The following is a 4033-nucleotide window of genomic DNA, read 5'->3' as shown; positions in this document are numbered from 1 at the left end:
ACCTTAAAATCTGGAATTTAGAATTGTGAGTTTTCCTCAGTCCAAGAGTTTTTCTCCCTTTTATATATCTGCCAGGTTCTTTTAAGCTAGTACCAAAATATAATTGTAATATATTTTATTGTTTGTTATGATATATTAATATTTATTTTTGCTTTAAAATTTATTAGCTATTCTTTTTTAAAATTGTATTTGTTTTATTTGGAATCTAAGAAATAAAATAAGTGTTTCCCTAACATAAGAATAGGCCAGAAAAAATGATTATACATGAAAGTGCAAATCTATTATATAAAATATATAGTAAAATTTCCTTATAACTTTTGAATTATTTTCCTCTCCCCCAGTTCCTGCTCTAGAGATGGCTACCAGTAGACACAAATATGTTTATGTATATCTACATATATATGTATAAAACCATTTTTTACCTACTTCTATTTATCAATTCTTCCTCAAACTGATAAGATCACTCTTCATATGTCCTCTGTAGTTAATTTGAGTATTTATATTAGTCAAAATGACTAATTCACTAAAAGTTGTTTTTAAAACAATTGACAAATTGATAAAAGCATTTATCTAAAGACATTAGGAATATTATTTGTGATGGAGAGAAGCTAGAAGCCTATCTAGTAAGATCAAAAAATGGGAAAAAAGGATTCCCACTATCACTAATATAATTCAATATTGTATTAGAAATCCTAGCAATAGCAATAAGAGAAGAAAAAGAAATAGAAGGAATTAAATAAGAAATGAGATATGAAAACTATTTCTTTTTGCACATGGTATGATGATATACTTGGAAAATTCAAAAGACTTTTAGCAAAGTAACAGAATAGAAATAAATCATCATAGTAGAGCTGTGAACTGATCCAACCATTCTGGAGAGCAATTTGGAACTTTGCCCAAAGGGCTATCAAAATGTGCATGCCCTTTGATCCAGTAATGTTTCTACTGGGCTTATATTCCAAAGAGATCTTAAAGGAGGGAAAGGGACCCACATATGCAAAAATGTTTGTGGCAGCCCTTTTTACACTGGCAAGAAACCAGAAACTGAGTGGATGCCCATCAGTTGGAGAAAAGCTGAATAAGTTATGGTATATGAATGTTATTGTGTACAATGAGCAAGATGATTTCAGAGAGGCTTGGAGAGACTTACATGAACTAATGCTAAATGAAATAGGCAGAACCAGGAGATCATTTGTACATGACAACAAAATTCTGATGGATGTGGCTCTTTTCAATAAATGTGATGATACATCCAGAGAGAAGACTGTGGGAATTGAGTGTGGATCACAACATAGCATTTTCATTCTTTTTGTTGTTGTTTGCTTGCATTTTTATTTCATTTCTCTTTTTTTTCCTTTTTGATTTGATTTTTCTTGTGCAGCAAGATAATTATATAAATCTGTATGCATATGTTAGATTTAACATATATTTTTCCATGTTTAATATTTATTGGACTACTTGCCATCTAGGGGAGGGGATGGGGGAAATTGGAACACAAAATTTTGCAAGGATTAATGTTGAAAAATTATCCATGCATATGTTTTGAAAATAAAATACTTGAATAAACATCAGCATTCCTATATTCCACAAACAAAACACTGCAAGAAGAGATAGTAAGAGATATCCTATTTAAAATAATTATAGACAGTATAAAATACCCAAGAGTATATTTGCCAAAAGAAACCCAGGAACTATATAAACAAATTATTTTTAAAAAGCCTTTTTATAGGGGTAGCTAGGTGGCATAGTGGATAGAGCACCAGCTCTGAAGTCATCAGGACCTGAGTTCAAATCTGTTCTCTGACACAATACTTCCTAGCTGTATGATCCTGGGGTTAACCCAAATTGCCTCAGCAAAACAAAACAAAACCAAAACTTTTTATGAAATTAAGATCAGATTTAATAATTGGAAAAATATTACTTGTTCATGGGTAGGCAGGGCTAATATGATAAAACTTGCAATTTTATGTAAACTAATTTTTATATTTAATGCCATCCTAATTACATAACCAAAATTTTATTTTACTGAATTAGAAAAAGATAATGACAAAATTCATTTGGGAGAATAAAAAGTCAAAAACATCAAAGGAACTAATGAAAAAAAATGTAACAGTACCAGATCTTAAATTATAATTTAAGGCAGTAATTATCAAAACTCTCTGCTTCTGGCTAAGAAATAGAAAGGTAGATCAATGAAACAGTGCAATTATACAATTTACAGCAATGAATAGAGTAATCTTGTGTTTGAGTTAATAAAATTATTGGGAAAACTGGAAATCAGTATGACAGAAAATGGAAATAGAACAATATCTTACATCATTTTCTGAGATAAGGTCAGATTGGATACATGACCTAGATATAAAGATAGATATTACAAGAAAACTTGAAGAATATGGGACAATGTATAAATAAATAAGCAATAGTGAGCAGTGAGGCATAAAATAGATAATTTTCATTACATATGTTAAAAAGTTTTTTCACAAATAAACCAAATATAGTCAAGATCATAAGGAAAGCTGAAAATTAGGGGAAAAATTTATAGACATTTTTTCACATAATGGATTCACCTCAAATATATAAAGAACTTTGCAAAATCCATATGAATATGAAACATTCTGCAACTGATAATCAAAGGATATTAACAGGCAATTTTCCAAAGGAAAAAAATCAAAACTATTTATAGTCAAATAAAGTGCTCTAAATCATTATTGATTAGAAAAACTAATTTAACAACAATTAAATTAAAACAACCTTGAGATATCATTTTATACTTATCAGATTGGCTGAAATGATTAAAATGAGTAAACCCAAACTGGAGAAGTGGGGTGTTTCACAGAACTAGGTAAGATACTGAGTCACTGATGATCGAATTGGACAACAATGTAACATATTTAGTTGAGTTACATCATGGGCGCTTCAGAATAGCCCACATTGGTATTACCAGGAGATCATAGATTTAGAACTGAAATAAATCATAGAGATTGTTGAGTTCAACTCCCTCAGTGAGTAGATGAGGAAATTGAGTCTGAGAAAGGTGACTTTTCTATGGTCACATAGCTAATATGTGTTTGGGACAAAATTTAAACTCAATTCTTAATTCCAAATTCAGGGGACCACTTCTCTATTAAATTGGAAGCTCCTTCAGGGCAGGAACTGTCTTTTATCTATTTTTGTATGATCAGTACTTAGCACAATGCCTGGGATAGTGCTAAACACTGGGTAAGTACTTAATAAATGTTTATTTTACTGACTGATAGCTCTCTAAGCACTGTGCCATACCTAGATACTTCAGGTAAATATATTTTCAGATGAAATAAAAATTACCCTCCCCCCAAGTCTCTATGTGACCAACCTAGGTAGGAGGCAAGTCTCTATGTGACCAACCTAGGTAGGAGGGACTAGTTTGAGATAGAGGCTGACCACTTAGGTTCAGCTCCTGAATACTTCATTCCAGCATGCTGTGCAACTAATTACCTAGTCTTGATGGAACTGGGAAGATGCAAGGTCAGAAGCAGGGACAGTTAGAGGGTGCATTGGATAGAGTACTGGGTCTAAAATCAAGGAGATCTGAGTTCAAATCCAGCCTCAGAAATTTGCTAGTTGCTTGAGCTTGGTCAAATCACATAATTCCTATTTGACTCAATTCTTCTTTGTAAAATGGGGACACATTATAGAAGAAAATGGCAAATTATTCCAGTATTTTTTTCCAAAGTCCATGAGGTAATGTGTAAGAGTCAGACATGACTGGATGCCTAAACAATATCAATAAGGTCCAAGGTCAACCATCTGAACTGTCCCAAGTGAGTACGTTAGGAGTGATTGGCTAGTTTTATAATCTGTGGTAACAGGATGGACATATGTATGTTGGTACCCCAAAAGAGAACCAAATCTTGCTTTATCCAAAAATACTATGTGCTATACAAGTATAAGGAGTAGCTGTAGAGCTAAAGAACCTATGGTGGTAAATACCCAGGTCAATGATTATTCTTTCTGGGCCAATTCCTTTAGGGCCCACAGGCTGAAATGCTCATAA

The sequence above is a fragment of the Sarcophilus harrisii genome, chromosome 3 (genome assembly GCF_902635505.1).
Source record: "Sarcophilus harrisii chromosome 3, mSarHar1.11, whole genome shotgun sequence".
Taxonomy (NCBI): Eukaryota; Metazoa; Chordata; class Mammalia; order Dasyuromorphia; family Dasyuridae; genus Sarcophilus; species Sarcophilus harrisii.
This window is presented reverse-complemented; position numbering follows the sequence as displayed.